General features: G+C 35.1%; 1 protein-coding gene and 1 long non-coding RNA gene across 15 annotated transcripts in view; both read left to right on the forward strand.

The window, feature by feature from the left end:
* PTPRK (protein tyrosine phosphatase receptor type K) overlaps positions 1-22,366 on the forward strand; it is a 576,007-nt gene that overhangs the window by 132,244 nt on the left and 421,397 nt on the right. The window lies entirely within an intron of this gene.
* Positions 370-19,078, forward strand: LOC116548916. The gene is made up of 3 exons (XR_004267620.1): positions 370-1,170; positions 2,549-2,556; positions 19,068-19,078. It is a non-coding gene; the product is annotated as an uncharacterized LOC116548916 (long non-coding RNA).

The following is a 22,366-nucleotide window of genomic DNA, read 5'->3' on the forward strand; positions in this document are numbered from 1 at the left end:
AATGAGATTACACAGAGAAGGGAGAGAAATGAATGATGTTAAGAAAGGTGACTTGGCTGGGCGTGGTGGCTCATGCCTGTAATCCTAGCACTTTGGGAGGCTGAGGTGGGTGGATCACAAGGTCAGGAGTTTAAGATCAGCCTGGCCAACATGGTGAAACTCTGTCTCTACACAAAATAAAAAAATTAGCCAGATGTGGTGGTACATGCTTGTAATCCCAGCTACTCAGGAGGCTGAGGCAGGAGAATGGCCTGAACCTGGGAGGCAGAGGTTGCAGTGAGCCCATATCGTGCCACTGCACGACAGCCTGGGCGATAGAGAAGACTCCATCAAAAAGAAAAAAAAAAAAAAAAAAAGCAAAAAAAAAAAAAGAAAAGAAAAGAAAGATACCTTTTTTTTAGTTTGTTACTTTCAGAACTGTGTATCTTTTTTTCCCTTAGATTTATTAGCCAGGTTGTTAAAATAAGGGTTCCCTTCTTCAATTATTTGGAGAGATTTGGTGTGCTTTTTTTATTCAGTGGGGAGCATGCATGGGTCACATGATCTTGTACCTGGCTTTCTTCTGATAGTGTGATGAAGTGAACTTTAAATAAGACATTGGTGCCCATAATTTGATGCATACAATAAAAGGTATAGGTAACATGATTTCAGCTAAGTTTTCTAAGTAGTAATATGAGTCCCTTAGTTTTATAGGAGAAGACCTAGTAATAATTTATTAAAATAATGTTGTGTATGCCATGTAACACATTGTAATACATCTGAGAAGAAATTTCAAGGAAGTTCTTAGGTTGACATGTGCTTTCTTTCTCTCTGGGGACAGTGATCAGTTACTAAAAGTAGTGGATCACTTTGACTGTTTTCATCTCCCTATTATAGATGATTAATAATAAAGTATATGTTTTTTCCAAAGTCGTAACTGCCAAAAATCTCACACAGCTGAATTAACATAATGATTTGATAGCATATCTGTCAGAAACGAAACATGGGAGAGAGTGGTAGAATAAAGTTCTGTGCATATAGTGTTGGCAATGAATATTGACTTGCAATTTTATGGCTAGTTTTGTCTTAGAAAATTAGAAAATCAGGCCAAAATGTTGGTTTACTTTCTTTTCATCATCTAGCTAGCATTGTCTGTTAACAAAACCAAATTGAGAGAGAGAGAAAGAGAGAGTGTGTGTGTGTGTATGTGTGTGTGTGAACATATGCATTACATGTGCAGTTGTCCTAAGGGGAACTGAGCGATTTGTTGGTAGTGGGGAGAAGAAGGGAAGGGAATAGCTTAACATCAGGTCATTAACATAGGAAAACCTCAATAAGTATTGGATATAAGTGTTAGATTCTAAGTAGCCTGAAAACTACAGAGGTTTAAAGCTGGAATGTTTTATATCACTCAATGATTTTCAGATTTTTTTAAGTAATATTATTTCTTTACAAAAATAATATTTTCTATTACTTTAATATTTAAAATCAATGACAAGGAATGAATTGATTGGAAATGATCTGTTATGTAATTCCCTAAATTCTCACCCCTACCCCTTTCTCTATACTGCCCTGCCTCCATCAAAGTAGCTTCTCTGAAAAACACTTAGAGACATACGCCTCCAAAGGGCAGTTTGAAAACAATGATGCCGCAAACTCAAGCACTTTCAGATAAGCATCTTTGAGATGAAAGCAGTTACTACTATTAGCTACCACTTACTGGTCACTGACTGAATTTTACTATATACTAGGGACAGGATATGTATCTTTTAATCCCCACAAGAGCCTTATAAAATTGGTGATATTTTAGAGATAAGTGGAGTGAATATCTTAACAGCAAATCTACCAGAGACAAAACATGGCAGAGAGTGGTAGAATAAATGTCACCCAGGAACAGAATAGGAACTTAGATGTGTCCTATACAAGAGTATTGTTCCAGCACGACCCTGCTTCATCATTGTAGTTGAATTGACAAATTTCCTCGACTTGGGCATGGGCATTTAAATCTACTATATAATGAGCCATGTAGTTAATTTGATTTAATCCAGAATGATCTTCTACCACTTCATTTAAAATACTTCTTTCCACAATTTGAAAGCTTTAAATGACTGTTTCTTACTCTTCATGGGAAATGGAATAAGACTCGCTGTTTGAAATTGCTGCCAAACTTCAGAATTTTCTCTATTATTTTCATCCCTTGGGGAAACGCTTTGCCCTTCCTTTGATTTACCTGAATGCTATTTTTAGTTATTTCATAAACACTTGCTGCATGTCTGTCTAAGCAAACCTTTAGAAACATATATATTATCTGCTGTCTCGTTAGAGCATATACGGTAAAAGAAAAAATCATGGATGAAAGGAATCAGACTAAAGTCTAGGGTTTGAAAATAATTTTAAGTCTTTGTTTACAGTGAAGTATTTTAGGATGAGAATTATGGGCTTATTTCAATGTGCTCTTCGAAACCATGTTATCTTCTGTCTATTGATGCTTTCTCCCTCAGCACAGAGATGATAGTTTGCCACATTAGAGTTGCTTATTAAAAACAGTGGGAGTTGGAAGCAGTGCAAGGTGAGAGAGTAAAAGGCTGTAATGGACTACTTGAAGGGTGAGCCACTTAATGAAGGCTGGCTTTTAATGTAAGGACTATTACCCTGTGGACATAAATGCAGCATGAAGAATGTCTAAATTACAGTGGAAAGAAATGGCATGCTGAGACTGGAATTTTTTCCTGATATTTCAGGCACATAATGCATCTAAGTTAGATATGTCCCAATATATTTCATGGGAAAAGAACAGCTTTGTATTAAAAAGAAAAGAAAAGAAAAAAATTAATGTAGGTGTCAGTGCTAGAGTACTTCCAACATCCTAGATGAATTAAGATAAGAATATATAGCAATTTCAAAGACTATATTGTCACCTTTAACATATACCTTAAAATCAATACATAGTCCAAAGACTCAGAATGACTTTTCCTTGGGAGGAGTGTGACCGGAAATACAGTTATGACCTTATATGTCTCCTCTCCAAAAATAAACTTGACTTAAGATAGCTAGGGACTATCTCAGTTTAAAAGCTTATTATCTTTCAAACACAATAAAATGCCAGAAAAAAATATATATATAAACATAAATATATATATATGATGATATACATATATAAATATATATATATAAATATATATATCATCATATATATGATGAAAAACAAATATACAATGTTAATAATCTTATATAGTTAATGTGAAAAATATGGAGTTATGATTATATATTAGATTATCATTACATATTAAAGATGCTTTAAAATCTTCAAAGAATGTTAGTTTTCAAGCCAAGTGTACTACCTCTGTTCCCTCCCCGAAGAGGAAATTATTGACTGAGATATATTTTTCAAGGAAAAGTGAACATTCTGTAAATGTTGAGCATACAACAACTTAGAAATGTTAAGAACATCATGAAATCTCCACCTAGCAATGCTGATTAAAAAGTTGCTGGCTTGCTTTTTCTAGGTTTATGAGAATAAAATTAAATAGGACTGTTTTACAAACTTCATCAAGCTGGTTGTGTATTTCTGTATGTTCCTCCCACCTCAGTTATTTAAGAGTTGGAGATTAAATAGGAAAGTAGGGTGGCAAATTTGACTATTCAAAAGTTATGTTTTGAGTGTATGATTTTTATCCATGTTAGGTCAGACTTATTGGAGACTTAAAAAATTCTCCTCTGACTACTTCTGTCTAATCCCACACATTTAAAATATGTCATTTCATTTAATTCTCCCAAAATGCTTTTGGAGTATATATTAACCTCATTCTGTAGATGAAGGAACTGAAGTCAAGGGAGCTTAAGTAAATTGCCAGAAGTTTTATGTCTTGGGAAAGGCAAGTCTAGGAATCAGGCATGTAGAGATATAGGATAAGGATTTAACCTTTGAACTTTATTAAACAAGTATATGTACAGATCCTTCTTTAGAGACTGCAGCAAAAAGCTTCAGGGCTGATTTGGAGGTGTGGTAGAAGTTGTATCTCATATGCTTTCACCAGTGCAAGTAATGGGAAGCACGACTAGAATGTGTTTAAACCATAAGGAAGGCTACATTTACATAACAAAAGGTCCAGAGTTGGCTGATTCAGTGGCTCAGTGATTTTATCAAGAATTCAGATTTTTCTTAATCTCTTTGCCTCTCCATTCCAGTAGGTCAACTTTTTACCTCAGGCTATCTCCCTTTAAAGGTCTAAAATCTATGGCTATTCTAGGTACCAAATTCAGACAGGACAATATCCTGAAGAAAAAGAGGTTATTATTTGTCTCTTCCTTATGTTTTATACGTATCAATAAACACAAAAAACTTTTCTGGGACACTCTTTGATACAGATAAGGTAGTATAGACCTGTAGGTAGAATTTCAAAGCTGTGGGGTTTAGAAGAATCCACAGATAAAGCGTTTATTAGAACAGCATGGTATTCTCTAATGCAAGCTTGTCTAACCTGTGGGCCACATGCTGCCCAGGATGGCTTTGAATTTGGCCCAACAGAAATTTGTAAACTTTCTTCAAACGTTATGAGATTTTTTTTTTTTTGTAAGGTCATCAGCCATCATTACTGTTAATGTATTCTTCTTTTTCCAGTGTGGCCCAGGGAAGCCAAAAGATTGGACACCTCTATCTGATGCGTTGGTCAGCCTAGCATCAGGTTTCCCTTAATTTCATGCATTTACTGCATCTGTAACATGAAAAGCAGGAAATCTTCCTACCCCTAGTAAGCTTATCTTACCTTTCTAACCTGCCATTGTTACTCACAATGATTTTTCATTCTCTCTTGTTTTTCTTAAGATTTCTATGGCATGGAATAAAAAAGGGAACATAGTTTATTTAAAAAAAAAAAACTCCAAAACTAGTCAAAAACTCCAAAAAGAGTCAAGTGTTATACAGCGTGTATGTGAGTGAATGTATGCTAAAGATAGATCAATTTGTTATTGGGGGAACCAGCAAGATATAATCAAAGGATTATAGGAATAAGGGAAACCTTTATAATCAGTGAGAGAAAGAATGGTGGAATAAGATTCCTAAATTTTATACTAAATGTCCAATAAGACAATCAAAGTGAAACCATGAGGCTATCTTTACTAATAGACAAATCATTTTCCTCTGTACTAGACAAAATTTGTTTGCATTATTATTATATAAGTATCATTTGTGTTGCGATGAATATTCTACAAATTCCTTTTTCACAGAGTTATAAAATATCTTAATCAGTGGTAATTAGTGATTCAGATGAAGCGACATACTTTTAAAGAATTAGCTAATCCTTTGGTGAAGGATGTATATGTATATTCTTTCTTGTGCTGGGTCCCAAATTTTGAACATTTTTCTTAAAATTTCCCGCTTAGGATCATCAATATTATCCAAGGATGATTCTTGTTAAAAACAACAAAAAAGTAATCTCCTTTGTTTTTGTCTGATTTATTTATTTATGTATTTATGCATTTATTTATGTATGTATTTATTTATTGAGACAGTCTCCCTCTGTCACCCAGGCTGGAGTGCAGTGGCATGATCTCGGCTCACTGCAACCTTCACCTCCCTGGTTCAAGTGATTCTCCTGCCTCAGCCACCCGAATAGCTGGGATTACAGACGTGCATCACCATGCCCAGCTAAGTTTTGTATTTTTAGTAGAGATGGTGTTTCACCATGTTGGTCAGGCTGGTCTTGAATTCCTGATCTCATGTGATCTGCCCTCCTCAACCTCCCAAAGTGCTGGCATTACAGGCATGAACCACTGCACCTGGCCTGATTCCTTTAGATAGGTGCAGCAAGAAGTGTTTATTGACATAACTTTGTAGTAGGATTGAAATATCCAATGCCATGCAATATTAAACAAAGTAAGAGCAGATCTGTTTGAAGATTTCATTAGAAATCTAGAATTGCGTTTTCAGTAGCCTTTATTACTTCAGAGTATTTTAAAAAGCAAATCTTGGTTTATTCTTCTTTTCAGAAGCTTAGGAACCAAACTCAAAATAACCATCTCCATTAGTAGTATTTCACTTGAAGTGCTTATAAATGTGGGTAAATTCCTTTCTCATTTATGTCTCCCAAATGAGCTGAGATTCCTGGCTTGCCAGAAATTGACCTTCCTTATTTCCTCTCAGGCTGGACCTTATAAACTCAGACTAGGGAACAGATCCAATTACTGGCAGGGCTCTGTTGGTATTGATTGGTTCCGCATGTGAAATATACAGCCTTTGTCTCTTTGGTGAGCTTATCATATGTGCTTTAGTATAAAGTTCTTCCTAATCAAACAATTTGTACAGTTGATTTGTCAACTTATATTCTGATTAAAAAAAAAAAAAGGCAGATTCTTAGTTATGTATCCAGTTAACTGCCATTAAAAGTAAAGACACTTAGAAAAAATGTTTTACTGAATATCTGAGATGTCAGTTGGAAGCAGGTATCAATTAAAGAAGCTTTATTAAGTCAAGTATTAAAGTTAAATCAAGATGAATAAAAAGCTTTATTGTTATAAATACCAATTAAAAAAACAGGACATTAAAAATATACTGAAAATCTGCCAAACAAATAAGCCCAATTAGATTCACCTCATGAGTTCATTAGTTATATTTAACTAATTCTTGATCTCTTGAATTTGGGGATTATAGTTTATTTCATGAAGTCATCAATCCCAGAAATTCTGGTTTAGTAACCTGGTATAGTCTGGCTGATGTGTAAGTGATATCAACTCTGAAGCTTGTACCCTTGAGTCTGGTCCTTGAAGACATCACAGTTATGTATCTGATCTAGTACTTTCTATTGAGGTCACTATTTGAGAACCCAATTTCTGGAGCCTATAGTTAACAGCAGAGCCTTCAGGCAAGTATGGAGGAATGCAGAAACCACCTGCCGAATGACTGAATGGTTGTGATTAATTTATTATCGTAATCAACCATATCAGAATAGAAAAGAGAAGAATTCTCTATCAGGGTATAAGACTTACTATTTAATAAGGATTTGGTTAACAGCTCCTCTGAAAGTGAGAATATATGGACAGTGACCATGTTAACAATTTGCCATGTTCTTCCTGCAAATTGAATTATTTTGGACACATATTTTATATTAGAATGATGAATTATTTTGGACACATATTTTGTATTACCTGAAAAAATTAGTGCACAGAAAGTGAACCTCTCTGATTTGAAGCTCTTTTTGTGCGAGCCTTATAATGGTGTTGAGCTAATTAAAAAATATGAAACATACCAAACAAGTTTAATTACTTTTATTGTTTCTAATCTTAGAAGGTAAGACAGTGAATCCCTGTGGCTGCCCAAAGACCCATAGGAAATGACAAAGGCAGATTAGAAGAAAAGACTTCTTGAAATTTTTATTTTTTCTGAATTTATTGTTTTATCATGCAAGAAAAATCAGAATAGTTATCACAGGACATTGGTCACTTGATTAAGACAGGTGCCTAAAAATAAGAAATAATACCAGTATTTTAAAATTATTAATATTTGTGATAATAGTAATTATATTAATATAGTACTTAATTTTAATATTAAAAAATAAAACAACGGAAGGTAACACAGTGATAAGGAAACTCAGCTCTTCCAAGAAATAAAGTTGTATTTGTTTTTAATCATCAAAACCATAATAAAATCAACTTAATGTGTATAATATTATCCTGGAGAGATACCCAATCTTTCCTCAGACTAAACAGAATGTTAGGAGTAATTTTTTTAACTTCTTATTAAGAAGAGGCTGAAAATACTATTTGTTATTTTAACAGAGGGAAAACCTAATTCCAATCTGGCCAATTGGATAGTTGACTGTGAAAGCTTTAAAAAAATAAATTTTTTTTTTTTTCTGGTCACTAAACAATTTATTTCACAATTGACTTGTATTCAATGAATTTCTTTAAATTCATTATGTTCTGCACACATTCCATTTGTAGTCACTCTAAATTTTTAAAAATATTTCTTCCCTTCCTTCTTCCCTTCCCTCCCCTCCCCTCCCCTCCCCTCCCTCCCTCCCTCCTTCCCTCCCTTCCTTCATTTTTTCAAGCTGATGAGCTATTATTAGTGTTGGTGTATTTTATGTGTGGCCCAGGGAAGCCCAAAGATTGGACACCCCTGATTTATATGCTACGTTGAGTTTTTGAGTCAGAAATAAAAATACTTTCTCTGGAAAAAAAAATTGAAATATTGCCCAAAAATCTTTGTATTGAGAGATATCTCTATTAAGTTACATGTTAAGAGGTATCTCCATTAAATTTGGTTTTTATACCAAGAAAAACTTTCTATTGATAAAAATTTGGACAAGGGAAACATTTTGTTGGATATCATGTGTTTGAAATGTATCGACTAGAAGTCCACCTTCAACCAGTTGTCAAAGTGAGTCTTGAAAGAGAAGGAATATTTATTAGGAAGGGAAAATTAATTTGAAATTGTATTTTTATTTAATTGTTGGTAATGGACAAGTCTAAAAGGGTAATAATATATTTCCTAAATTAGCAGCCAAAGCAACAGAAAAAGAATCCTTCTTTGAAAAGCTTAAGAAATAAATTCAATAATAGCTGTAGAAAGCATTTGGGTATTTAATTTTTCTCGTGTTTCTAGTATATTTCTGTATGTAGGGATAAGAAATAATTTAACTTAACATTTTATAGAACATAAAAATATGTTTAAACTGTCAAAATATTTTTTCGGAATGCAATCTACTAATTATTTTGACTTACTACTTTTGTGGCTACAAGTAATGTTACTTAAAACAATATTGAAGATATGCTATTGTTCATAAAACAACACTGTTCTTGACAATAGAATTAAGAAATTGAAACTTAAAATTAAGAATAAGGTGAACCAATACCACCATACAGTGTTGTACAGTTTAGCACTGTGTCTGGCACATAGACCTACAATAAATAACTGTTTTATGAATAGCTTAAAAGCTTAAACAATATAAACATGTTTTTCTCAACTTTCTTCTTGAAAACCTGTCCTAACTGTGTTGGAACTCAAATTATTTTTGAATGAATACACAAATGGAATGATAGCTTTGCACGAAGGAAAAAAGGGAATATTTTAGAAAATGATTTAGATTTAACTGCTCTTAATGCACTATACAATTGCAAAATGGCCTTTTGAAGCTTCTTAATGTAGATGAATGAATGTGATGGAGCTGGTCAAGAGGAATGTCTGAGTGAGTTTAATTCCAGCCCTGTGTAACACTGTAATAATATTCTACTGATTGTGTTTATGTTTTCTTCTGCATGTTATATGAAATCTTTGGACGTTTAGATCTTTGCCACAGTATTGGAAGATTATATTTTTCATGTTATGTCTTATAGTTTAACTTTGCTCTTAAGAATGTTATTGTGATGAGAATATCTTGCTTTATGTCATAGGTACTGATTTTAGTTTTTTTAAACTGGATTATTCAGGTATATTCATTGCCATTGGAACCAAGAAACAGACTCTTCTTAGCTTAGCAGTGATGACTATTTCTTCTGCTCTCTTTGACTCAAAATTAAAGTCAATGAAGAAAAGCCAGTAGGAAGAGCTCACTGTTGCTATATGTCACATTCCTTATCATAAAGTCTGTTTCTCCCTAGTAATAAAATTTCTATAAACCCTTATTAAAAAATAGGATGTTTTTATGTTACTTTCTTATTTGTACAGGCTGAGCAGTTTTTTTTTTTTTTTTTTTTTTTTTTTTCTGAACCAATAGTAGTGGTACAAAAGTTATTTTGAAATTTTAAATGCTGTACATCTATGCTTAGGAAGTGGACATGTGTAGGTCCCAAGAAATCATTAGAGTGGAAGAAATAAAGAGAAGTGGATGGTCAGTAAAAACAATTTATGATTTTCAGCCAGGCACAGTGGTTAACATCTGTAATCCTAGCACTTTGGGAGGCCAAGGTGAGAGGATTACTTGAGGCCGGGAAATTGAGACCAGCCTGGCCAACATGGTGAAACCCTGTCTCTATTAAAAATACAAAACAACAAAAAATTAGCAGGGCATGGTGGTATGCACCTTTAATTCCAGCTGCTAGGGAGGCCGAGGCAGGAGAATCTCTTGAACCTAGGAGATGAAAGTTGCAGTTAGCCAAGATCATGCCACTGCACACCAGCCTGGGTGACAGAGTGAGACTCTGTAAAAAAAAAAAAGTGTGTATATATATATATATATACACACACACACACACACATATATATATACACAAACACATATATATATGTATATATATATACGTATACACACATACACATATATATGTATATATATACACACACATACATACATATATATAAAATACGTAATTTTCATATAGGTTTTCTTTATGCTGCTTTTAAATATTTATTGTCTATTTTTAAATGGACACACAATTACATATAGTTGAAAAGAAAGTATTCTGTAATAGAAGTCATAGTTCTTTGTGCCCAATTTTCCTAGTATTTTTACACACAAAATCTCCAAACTCAGCATATCGTATAAATCATTTTGATACTAGCACCAGTATAATACTTTTAACATAATTGAAATTGATTTTTCCCCCCCTAGCTTTTTTTTTTTTTTTTTTTTTTTTGAGATAGGATGTTCCTCTGTTGCCCAGGTTTGAGTGCAGTGTCACAGTCATGGCTTAAGCAATCCTCACATCTCAGCTTTCCTAGCAGCTGGGACTACAGGTGTATGCCGTCACGCCTGGCTAATTCTTGTGTTTTTCGTAGCGGTGGGGTTTTGCCATATTGCCCAGGCTGGTCTCAAACTCCTGTGCTCAGGTGATCCACTTTGAACTCCCAAAGTTCTGTGATTACAGGCATGAGCCACCATGCCTGGCCTGAAATTAGTTTATGTTAAATCTGAAAGAGACCCTAGAGATTTTCTCTAGTCTAAACTTAGGTTTTACAAATAAAGAATAATGTGGAAATAGACAAACTGACACAGGAACTTGAGTAACCTGAATTTAAATCTAGGTTTTATTGCTTGAGATGTGGTCATGATATATAACCTTTCTGACCTTCCATTTTCCCATCAGTAAATTCGGAATAATAACATTTCTCTCTCTCTAAATGTTGTACCAGTGAAATGAAATACAGTGTTTATGCAGCATCTGGTAGTATCTGGGATGTAGCTGATGGTGAATGAATATTATTTGCCTTCTTCCCTCTGGCCCAGGGTGACATGGCTGGTTAGTAATCTCATTAATCTATAAGAAATTGATTTGAATTCTTTTCACTCACTTTTTTTTTAAAAGCAAGGAATAAATTGCATTTTCTCATCACAATTTTTCAGCAACTCATTAGGAATTATTTTATGTCCAATTCTGAAAATTACCTTTGTTACATAATTACTCACTGAGTGCAGTTGCTTTGCACTCTAACACATAATGATATCTGGAAATGATTTTTATATAACAAAGATAGAATAATGAGGCATGGAAGTAGTTTGGGAAAAGATTTATTAGTTTTCAAGTCTTAAGACTATTTTTACGTAGTTATTCCATGTGGGTTATTGAATTGTTTTGTGATGATTCTAATTAAAAAAAATTCTAGTGAAATACAACATTTTACTTTGAATTTTACTTAATCTTGACAGCAGCTGCAGTCTGTGATGTCTTTAGGCAGAGGAAGAAGTTATGCAACAAAGTTTAAAGCTGAGACACTGGGAAAAATTGTTAAAAGCATCTCACACAGCAGAAACACAAGCAAGCACCAGCAAATATCTAGATTTGAAAACAGTGTGTCTAAAACTATCTGATAGGGTTTATTGTCATATTTTTAAAAAATCTGGATATTCTATCATGCAAACAGATTTTGGTTTTATGGCTTAAAGTAGAACTTGTAAAGATCCTTACTTGGTTTCTACATATTTGAGTAATTTTTTTAAACCTGTTATCAGATGTTAGGGCTGTGCCCAGATTGTTAGTTATGAGTTCTTGCTCTAAAATGAGAAATTTAATTAAGTTGGCTGTCCTGGCTATGCCTTGGTTATGCCTTTTGAAGAATGAGAGAAGGATAAATTATCTCTGCTCTTTGTAGGTCTCTTTTACGTAATGTGATAATTAATGTGTTTTCAGTTATGTTGTATGTCAAATGCAGATTCTTTTAAACCTGCAGATCCATAGATGTGTTTAGGGGGGTTATAAATCCTTTAAAATTGTAATGTTACATATATATGTATTTGTATAAGTCTGTGTGTAGGAAGGTATGTGATTTTCCAGGAATATGTTAGACACAGAATATCAGAATAATCACACAAAATAGTAGCAGAACTCTTTAGAATACAAAATTGAATGGGTACCTAAGGCACAGTCCTTGGGGAAGGTTGAATTTATAATGGGAAACGAAACTCCTACTTTGCTCGTCTTCTAGTCTGGTATCTTGTGCTGATTCAATCAAAGATGATACTTTTCTTACAAAGTTTCCTTTGCACCCTTTTAATTTTATTTTCATCCTTTCAAGGAGAGTTAGCTATATCCAGAGTTTAAAGGATTTGAAATTCTTTATTCTCAAAGAATTATTGTGTGAATTTTTTTCTCTCCTAAGACTAATATCTGTAGGGTTTTTTTTGTTATTGATGAACACATCTTTTTTATGTCCTGCTTGCTATACTATTGGGATGAAAGCCTCGTTTTTCTAGGACTTACATCTAAGCTGAACAAGATTTGGAAAATCCCGTTCATCCTTTTTCCCCCATGTACTTACCTATTGTCTATGGGAAAGCTTAGATAAATTATTTTGAGCATTGTGTTTTTCATTTCTTGCAACTCACTGTTGATTATTACAAGGAAAGCCATAAGTAAAAACAAATGAGCACACAAATATTATTAAATAACAAAATATTAGATAGCAAATATTATTAAATAACAAACTCTGAGAGAGTTTGCTGTACATTCCTAAAGTGAATGTTCTGGAAGGTCAAGGCTTTTTCCCTCTGTCTAGCCAACTACTGTGAGAAAGGAACATGTGACTTACCAAATATTTCATAAAAGTCTGAGAATATATACAACTCGTAGAGGATTTAAATATTTGGGGGAATATAAAAAATTGTTCCTTTTCTTCAATACCTTATGAAGTAAAAGAAAACAACTGAGGCATTTTTACCAAAGAACTTCTTATTTTAGAAGACTCAGGCTCTCGACTCTAGCACTTACACCATATGATGTGGACTGATTGTCCTCTCTTTCTTAAAGGTAAAATCAAGACTTTCCTATTTGTCCTTCTTTTCCCAGAAAGTAGTTGTTAGGACCAAAATAATACATGATTGTGAACATACTTTGAAAACAGTGAAAGTATGTTTTAATTATCCCACGAAGTAACAAATGTGTTGGTAATGTAAATGGAGTGGTCCTTGAATCTTTAATTATTACATGTCATTTTACTAGTCAATACTTCAAAGAATGAGACTCAATCACATGGTTCATGGCAGTACTTCATATAGCATTTAGTCGACTCATGGTATTTTATCTCATGACTATAGGTAGTAATGGCAGAGTGTAGAGATAGAGAGAATAGAATGGAAGAACCAAGTAAACTGGAATTGGCGTCCAATTTCCAAAAGAACAGGGAATAGAACATTTAGTCAGTAACTAGATAGACTAGTAGGAAGATATCAGGAAGATGCAGCAAGTGGCGAATAATCAGGTACTATATTTTATTCTTTCTTTCTTACTAGTGCCTTGAATAGTAATTTACTGTGATAGACATTCAATGATTAAAATATCCTCTTAAAGTTTAATCTCTAAGGTCATTTTAACTGTAACAAATAACTCATTACTGTGTTATTGTCAATCTTATTTGAACTTTGTATAGGGTAACAATTATATTGGAGTGGAGATAAAAGTAGAAGATATTTATGCATAGGTAAAAAGAGCATTTATAAAAAGAATATAGGTGAAACCAGGAAGTGACAAAATTCTACTCTGTAAAATTTCTCCCAAAGGGAGATATATATATATTTTCAGTTATATGGCATATTTCACATGGTATTCTTTGGACTTCTTTGAAAGATTATGCATACATTATGTAAATGTATATTTCTTTGAAAGATTATGCATACCTTATGTATACATATACATTAGCAGTAATTATTTTAGAATCTGATTTTTGTTATCAGATTCCCAAAGGTATTTTTCTCAACTCTTATTTGTATTTTCAGTGGAAATTTTTTTCTTGCTTATTTTCTTATGCTAAAATTAGTACATGTGTCTGAATGAAATGAAAATGAATTAGAAAACATGAAAATTATACGTAAGTCTCATAAGCAAGACAAAATCACCATTAATCTTTTGATGTCATTTTTACCTTTAATAAGTCTGTGTGCATTCTTGTTTGTGTGTACATCTTCGTGTATGTCTGTGTATGTTTACATACGAAATCATGGCCAGATAGCATGTACATATATTTTTTGGCTTTCAAAATTAATGCTGCATCAAATATTCAAAAATTCTGTTATTTATAATTGTTATCTTTGGGAAGATTGATTCAATAGGAACTACTAAGTTTTGTCCAGAAGCAAGGCCTAACTTATGTTTTACTTAATTATATTTGTTTCCTATTTCATAAATGTAATAATTTCTTAATTATATAGATAGAAAAAGTAACTTATGGCTTGTATTTATTGAAATATAAATTCATTTGTATTTATTGAAATAAAATTGTATTTATTGAAATATAAATATAATTTCACCTTAATATGTGTGGTTAAATTCATTCTATTTCTGTGAAGATTTGTGAAACACAGCCTAAAAAGCAAACTGTGATCACAGATTACTTCTGAAACATAATTCTTGACTATATGGGAGTTAAGCAGAGCAAAGAAACATGTGCTCTTTTCCAACATTAAGAAAGAAAGAGTTTTAATGTGTTTAAAATTCAACCTAATTTATATGCTTGTAACAGTTCTGAAGTTGATTAAAGTCTGTAGAGTGAGTGAAAATTACATGTAGTTCTCATTTTAGTTGACCTTCCATGTTAATTAGGACATTTTTTTCATTTATTTTGTAGCTAAGAACATTTTCTTTTTCTAGTAAACTTTGATTCTGGTTTTTTTTTTTTTTTTTTTTTTTTTTTTTATTTCTTCTTGCTTTAATGAAGTTGATCACTTTCATATCACTTTTAACTTTTCTCAAGATGTTGAATATTATTTTGAAATACAAATCAAAGCACTATCATGAGGAAAATTTAGGCAGTTCCAGTTATCTATACTTATAAGCCAGTCATATATTCATTTGACAAATATATATTTAATGATATATGTTATGGTTTGGCTCTGTGTCCTTGCCCAAATCTCATCTTGTAGTTACCATAATTTTCATGTGTTGTGGGAGGGACCCAGTGGGAGATGATTTAATCATAGGGGCAGGGCTTTACCATGCTGTTCTCATAATAGTGAATGGCTCTTATGAGATCTGGTGATTTTAAAAAAGGAGGAGATTCCCTGCACAAGCTCTCTTTGCCTGCTGCCATCCATGTAAGGTGTGACTTGCTCCTCCTTGCCTTCTGCCATGTGAGGTGTCCCCAGCCAAGTGGAGCTGTAAGTCCATTTAGCCCTTTTTCCTGCATAAATTACCTAGTCTTGGGTATGTCTTTATCAGCATCATGAAATGGACTAATACAGTAAATTGATACCGGGGTGAGTGCTGCCAAAAAGATACCTGAAAATGTGCAAGCGATTTGGAACTGGGTAACAGGCAGAGGTTGGAACAGTTAAGATGGCTCAGAAGAAGACAGGAAAATGTGGGAAAGGGTGGAACTCCCTGGTGACTTGTTGAATAGTTTTGACCAAAATGCTTATAAGGATATCAACAATGAAATGTAGATGAGGTGGTCTCAGATGGAGGTGAGGCACTTGTTGGGAACTGGAGCAAAGGTGACTCTTGTTATGTATTACAAAAAGTCTGGTGACATTATGCCCCTGCCCTAGAGATTTGTGGAACTTTGAACTTGAGAGAGGTGATTTTGGTTATCTGGTGGAAGAAATTTCTGAGCAGCAAAGCATTCAAGAGTGATTTGGGTGCTGTTAAAAGTATTCATTTTTAAAAGGGAAACAGAACATAAAAGTTTGGAAAATTTATAGCCTGACAATGTGATAGAAAAGAAAATCCCATTTTCTGAGATTTTTCAAGCCTGCTGCAGAAATTTGCATAAGTAACAAGGAGCTGAATGTTAATCACCAAGACAATGGGGAAAATGTCTCAAGGTATGTTAGAGGTCTTCATGGCAGCCCCTCTCATCACAGGGCTAGAGGCCTAGGAGAAAAAAGATGGTTTTGTGGTCTGGGCCCAAGGCTCCCCTGTTCTGTGCAGCCTATGGACCTGGTCCTCTGTGTTCCAGTTGTGCCAGCCATGGCGAAATCGGGCTAAGGTGTAGCTCAGGCTTTTGCTTTAGAGGGTGGAAACCCAGCAACTTCCAGGTGGTGTTGAGCCTGCAGTTACATGGAAGTCTAGAATTAAAGTTTGGGAACCTCCAGCTACATTTTAGAGGATGTATGGAAATGCCTGGATACCCAGGAAGAAGTTTGCTGCAGGGTTGGGGCCCTCATGGAGAACCTCTGCTAGGGAAATGTGGAAGAGAAATGTGGGGTCAGCACCCTCACAATGAGTCTCTACTAGGGTACCACCTAGTGGAGCTCTGAGGAGAGGGCCACTGTCTTTCAGATGTCAGAATGGTAGATCCATTGACAGCTTGCATCGTATGCCTGGAAAAGCCACAGACACTCAATCCCAGCCCATGAAAGCAGCCCAGAGTGGGGCTATAGCCTGTAAACCCACAGGGGTGGAACTGTCCAAGTCCATGGAAACCTACCTCTTGCATCAACATGACCTGGATGTGAGGCATAGAGTCAAAGGACATCATTTTGGAGTTTTAAGATTTGACTGCCCAGCTGGATTTTGGACTTGTGTGGGTCCTGTAGTCCCTTTGTTTTGGCCAATTTCTCCTATTTGGAAGGGTTGTATTTACCCAATGCCTGTACCTCCATTGTACCTAGAAAGTAACTAACTTGCTTTTGATTTTACAGGCTTATAGGTGGAAGGGACTTGACTTGTCTCAGATGAGACTTTGGACTGTGGACTTTTGAGTTAATGTTGACATGAGCTGAGATTTTGGGAGACTATTGGGAAGGCATGGTTGGCTTTGAAATATGAAGATATGAGATTTGGCAGGGGCTGGGGATGGAATGTAATGATTCGACCCTCTCTCTACCCAAATCTTATGCTGTAGCTTCCATAATTCCCATGTGTTGTGGGAGGGACCCTGTGGGAGATAATTGAATCATAGGGGCAGGTCTTTCCCATGCTGTTCTCATGATAGTGAATGGGTCTCATGAGATCTGATTTTTGCTTTTTTAAAGAGAGCCCTCACACACTCTCTTTGCCTGCTGCCATCCATGTAAGACATGACTTGCTCCTCCTCACCTTCTGCCGTAATTACAAGGCCTCCCTAGCTTCATGGAACTCTAAGTCCATTGAACCCCTTTTCCTGCATAATTTACCCAATCTCAGGTACATCTTTATCAGCAGAGTGAAAACTAATTAATAGAATATGTGTGGTAGGTACTCTTCCAGGTACTTAAGCTAAATCTGTGAACAAAATAGACAAAATTCATTGCCCTGAAGAAGCTTATACCTTGATGGGGAAGAAGATAATAAAAGAGTTATCAGTAAAATATGGAGTGTTTCTAAGTACCATAGAGACAATTAAAGACCTAAAAGATGTGGAGGAGTATCCATGCAGTTATCAGGAGAAAAGCATTCCAGGCACAGTGATCAGCAAGTGGAAAGTCCCTGAACTAGGAACATGTCTGGCATTTGAAGAAGAGTAAGATGACCAGTTTGGTTTAAAGAAAGAGTGGGAAGTGTTGTCACAGGAGATGAGGTGAGAGTAGTGATAGGGGACTGATTGTATATGGCTATTAATGGAACTTCACAAGGTTATCAATGGAGTGACATGATTTTATTTTGACAGGGTCATACTGAGTGCAGGATGTGCAGAGTAGACATTGGGATGGGACAAGGGTGGAATCAGGGAAACCAGCTATTAGGCAGTTGTGATAATTCAAGTCAGAGAAGATTATAATTTGGGGCCAGGATATAATCAGAGGTGGTTATTAAATATTAGGGTAAATTGAATTTGCTGACAGATTGGATTTCTGGTGTGAGAGAAAGATAGGAGTCATGGATGAATAAATACTATTTTAGCCTGAGCACTTGGAAGGACATAATAGTCGTGAACTGAGATGAGGATGAACGTGAGAGGGGCAGATGTTTTGGAAGAACAGGAGTTAAGTTTTAGAAATGTTAAGTTTGAAATACTTAATTGATATGTATGTCTGCTTATCAGAGGAGAAAACCATGCTAGGGATACAAACTTGGGAGTCTTTATTGTAGAGATGGTGTTTGAAACCATGAGACTGGATGAGATCACAAACAAATAGAGAGCAGAAGAGTTGCAAGGACTGAAGCATGCATTACTCCAGTGTTTAGAGTTCAACAATTTAGAGAAATATACAAAGGAAACTAAACAGTAGTGGACTGTGCCATCAGAGGATATATTGACAAATATACCAATAAATACTAAGAATGATTCAGGTGAACTTAGAATAGAATGATTAAACATCTGTCTGCCTTTCTATCTTTATCAGTGAAAGAAGGAAAATAACAAACAAGTTGTGAGATTAATATTAAAATATATACTGGAAAGGTACTGGAAAATCAGAGGATGGGGACTACATCTGTCTTCCTGAGGGCTTTTTCCCCTTTCTTGTTTCATGTAGTAAGAAAAATGGGGCTGGGCATGGTGGCTTATGCCTGTAATACCAACACTTTGGGAGGCTGAGGCAGATGCATCACGAGGTCAGGAGTTCGAGACCAGCCGGACCAGCATGGTGAAACCCTATCTCTACTAAAAATACAAAAAATTAGCTAGGCTTGGTGGTGTGTTCCTGTAATCCCAGCTGCTTGGGAGGCTGAGGCAGGAGAATTGCTTGAACCCAGGAGGCGGAGGTTGCAGCAGTGTACTGAGATACAGCACTGCACTCCAGCCTGGGCAACAGAGCAAGACTCCATCTCAAAAAAAAAAAAAAAAAAAAAAAAAAAAACAGAAGAGAGAGAAAAAAAAATGAAATATAATCAATTGCAACATAAGCTAAAAGAAAATCAAACATCAATAGAACAATTTTGTTGCTCAAGAGAATGGTAACTACTGCTAGGACTGAGACTAAAATGATACTCATAGGCAGGCAAAGATTTGTGTCATAAGCAGAAATTTGGAGTGGTTACTACCACAAGGGCGAATGAATCATGGAGAAGCCTGCATTCTAGAACCGCTGTGCATAGATGCATATTGATTGTACAGTTACCTTTAGCACTTTGTAATGTTATCTGTTATTATTAGCATAGTGAAAAATCAGAATACTAGGCCTAGAAAAAAAGATAATTTCAAGCAAAATTGAGACAATATTGTAAGACAGTTATGAAACACTGGTTCTCGAAGTTGGCTGCATTTTAGAAAAACTGGGCATTCTTTGTAAAGTTCTAATGCCATACCTCCTGAAATTTGGTTTGAGTTAGGACTAGCATTTAAAGTCTCCTAGGTGATTTTAATGTACAAATAATGATAGTCAGCAAGGTAATGGAAGCAAAGGCAGTGTGTGTGAGGATGTGTGTGTTTTGTGTCAACCATTTGTAGCACTTTGTGTTGCAATAGGTTATCCTGGTTTTGTTGGTAGATTATTGAATATGCATCTGTGCTTAATTGATATTTGTGTACTGCCCATCAAAATGTGAACTAATACAGCTTTGCAAAGAATAAAGTCCAAGGCCTAAGCCTTGCACTTGTATTTAAATAGTATATAGAAAAATTATAAAAACAACATGCGACCACTAGGAATTAATCTGATTGGTTGGTTAGTAGTTTTAGCACAAAATCTTTGATAGGCCCTTACATGTGCCACATACACTTTGTGCTTTTACTGGGAAATACTAACTAAAAATGTATTGGAATGTTTCCATTCTTAGGTTACCATTTAAAAAAAAAAATTATCTCCCTCCTTAGTTCCCAACATTACAGCATATGGTACATTGACATTGTGTAATATACACACATATACTCATGTATACCAGAGTACTCTGTTTTGTTCATTTTCTCGTTCCATTTTTCTCTTCAAAATTTTGGCAGGGTATAGTGAAAAAACTCAGGACACCGACTTACCAGAAATGTGTTTGGATTGTACCAGAAAGTTAGACACTTTTCTGAGAGCCAGGTAGGGGTCCTGTCCATGTACTATGGAGTAGCCATTTATACCAGTCATTCATGCTTGTCAGAGTATCATGTGTGAGTTCTTCAAATACAACATAATGAAATGTAACTGTCCTTATTATCATTGTGTGTCCTCAATAATGTAAAATCAAGTATTTATAGGAAAGACCAACTACAGGCATTATTTACCCTTAGGTTTCTGGCCTGCTTTTCAACTCTGGAGATTCTCTTTAAGGATTAAATGAACAATGTATACAATGTTCCTAATGTACCTCTGTCACTTTATCTTTGGGTTTCTTGATAGATTGAATGTTGGATATACTGAAGCCTAATTTTTGTCTTGATTCTTTTGTTCTTGAGTGTTCTTGTGGATGAACATGATTTTAATTACCACACCCAAAGCATTAAAAAAAAATCCTTTCCTTTCTAGATTCTCCCTCAATTCTACTTCTTCACTTCTAATTTATTTTTATCACCATTTCCTGGTATTCTTGTGCTGTGCTTTTGAAGTCCATTCCTTTGTTATGCCATCGGCAACTGCTAGCAGACCTATTTCCGAAAAACGCTTTTTGACAATTTAAAAGTCTTATAATCAGAACTTGGAAATAGAAAGAGAATTTAGACTTACAGCTAGGGAAATCACTAAGTTGATGTGAGAGAAAAGCAGTAACTGGAAAGGACCCAAAATAATGGACAAATATAGGATGACTAGGCAAATGTTCATTTCATGCAGTTGTGTGTCTCAGAGCTTCTAATCTCTAAGCAGCTTTTCTTGTAGTAAAATGCCATTGCATTTGTAGCTTAAGCAGAGTAATTAAAAAGCTGGCCAGGCACGGTGGCTCATGCCTGTAATCCCCGCACTTTGGGAGACCAAAGTTGGGGGATCACCTGAGGTCAGGAGTTCAAGACCAGCCTGGCCAACATGGTGAAACCCTGTTTCTACTAAAAATACAAAAATTAGCCGGGCGTGGTGGCAGGCACCTCTAATCCCAGCTACTTGGGAAGTTGAGGCAGGAGAATCATTTGCGCCCAGGAGGCAGAGGTTGCAGTGAGCCGAGATTGCGCCATTGCCCTCCAGCCTGTGGGACAAGAGTGAGAATTCATCTCAAAAAAAAAAAAAAAAATGCTGAGAAATTGGTTGATGAACAAAATCTGGAATGGCTTTTCTCTCTCTCTCTCTCCCTTTTTTTTTTCTTACTCTGTCACCGTGGCCGGAGTGCAGTGGCACGATCTGGGATCACTGCATCCTCCACCTCCAAGGTTTAAGCGATCCTCTGGTCCCTGCCCCTAGTAGCTGGAACTACAGGTGTGCATCATGGTGCCCTTGGCTTCGCTTTCTTGAGATTAATACATTTGCCTCTTCTTCAGGAAAGATAAAAATGGTGGCTCATTGGGTAAGTTAGTAGTTAGGGTGCTTTCAGTATCCTAGAGTTGACGCTACAACTGCAGTTGGAAGGAAGGAGGCTCTTTAACCAAGGTGTAAACTACAGTTGAAAAATACTGATGAAGTATGAGAATGATAGCAGCAGATTGTAATGGATTTTGAAGTGTTCCAGGTTTTAAGAGTAACTAATAGTAGAACTATATTTCAAATCTGTAATGACAACATTACAACTATAGTCTAAATACTAAATCTAGATTGCATTAAAACATTTTATGAGAATATGTAAAATTAACATATGCTAACAAGCTATCAATTTGAGTTAGAAATGCTTGGCAATAAAAGTGTTGTTTCATTTGATTGATATTGAAGTAGCCATTTGTTTTTTACTAACTTTGCATTATGGTACAGCTAGAATCCAAACTGATTAAACAGATGTAACTAATAAAATGAATTGACAGTATAATAATTGTAAAGGGAAAGAATTGAAGACAAAGCAAGTGTTTTTTGAGTTTTTTGCTGATTGGGTGGTGAGAGTGGAAGAATATGGGAAAGCATGGTATAATTCATAGACAAATCTCAGTATTTCTGTGTATTCAGTTTCATTTCACTGAGTTGTCTGATTGTAATTGAGTTGTTCATATTGTTCTCTTGAAATGTTTTGAGGCAAATGAACGCTTCTAAGAATTCAATATAGTGAAACAATAGCCACAAGACATGGTAAACTTATTGCTGATGTTAACAAAGGACAAAAAGGGAAA

Source organism: Sapajus apella, unplaced genomic scaffold (assembly GCF_009761245.1).
Source record: "Sapajus apella isolate SASKATOON/1434 unplaced genomic scaffold, GSC_monkey_1.0 scaffold6, whole genome shotgun sequence".
Taxonomy (NCBI): Eukaryota; Metazoa; Chordata; class Mammalia; order Primates; family Cebidae; genus Sapajus; species Sapajus apella.